Raw genomic sequence first — 1,280 nt, 5'->3', positions numbered from 1 at the left:
CGCGCACGCGCATATATGTGTGTGTGTGTCTTTGTATCTGTTTGTCCCCACCCACTGTCTGTCCCTCTCTCTCCCTCTATCTATCCATCTATTTGTCTATCTATCTATCTATTTATCTATTTATTTATCTTTCTGCCTGTCTACCGTAAATCCTTGAGTATAAATCTGCATCTTTTCTCCAAAATTTAAAGGTCAAAATCCCTAGGGCGTACGATATACGAGGTTAAAAATGAAAAATAATCGTAAGATCGCCAAAATGGCGATCTTACGGTTTGAGCTAAAGCACATCGAATATAGAAAGGGGTTTGTCAGATTTCGTCTGAGGGAAAGAGAAAAATTTGTGGTGCAAGGGAGACAACTCTGTCATAGTTAACGTGTGTACTTATTCATGTGTTTGTGTGAATGCGTGCGTTCATGTGAGTGTACGTGTTTGTGAGAATGCGTGCGTTCATATGTGTTTGTGTGAATGCGTCTATCTATCTTTCTTTCTGTCTCTCTCTCTCTATCTATCTATCTATTTATTTATCTTTCTACCGTAAATCCTTGAGTATAAATCGGCATTTTTCTCCAAAATTTAAAGGTTAAAATCCCTAGTTCGTACGATATACGACGTTGAAAATGAAGAATATTCGTAAGGTCGCCATTTTGGCGATCTTACGGTTTGAAGTATAACACATCGAATATATATATACATATATACACCGGGCTTCTTTCAGTTTCTGTCTACCAATTCCACTCACAAGGCTTTGGTCAGCCCGAGTGCCACGCAGTGGGACTGAACCGAAAACCATGTGATTGGGAAGCAAGCTTTTAAGTACACAGCCACTTCTGTACCTATATACATGCATAAATATATACTTATATGTATACTTATATATACATACACACATATACTAGAAACGTTAACTTTGGAATTTACTTCTATTGAGAAAAAAGAAGTCGTGTGCATGTTATTTTTAACGTAAGTTTTCTTATGACGGCTTCTCTTTTCTGCTTATTATTTCAATAGAAATCTACGGATGCACATAATAGAGAAAAATGAAACAATTATGGACGACTTGCTCCGAAACACCACCGAGTGGGGAACGCTTCTCAAAAATAACCTGCAGTTGTTTCCTTCAAAATTCCTACATGCTCGAAATGTACATACATCAAGGTATATTTGTAGAAAATTTCACGAAAAAATATTAATTTTCATGAAAGTTAAGAAGAATTTAAGTGGACTCTGTTGGAATTTCCGAAAATTGTCCCCCACCCCCATTCCAAAACACTTTGTATAT

This window comes from Octopus bimaculoides, chromosome 28, assembly GCF_001194135.2.
Source record: "Octopus bimaculoides isolate UCB-OBI-ISO-001 chromosome 28, ASM119413v2, whole genome shotgun sequence".
Taxonomy (NCBI): Eukaryota; Metazoa; Mollusca; class Cephalopoda; order Octopoda; family Octopodidae; genus Octopus; species Octopus bimaculoides.
Note: the sequence above shows the minus strand (reverse complement) of the source record.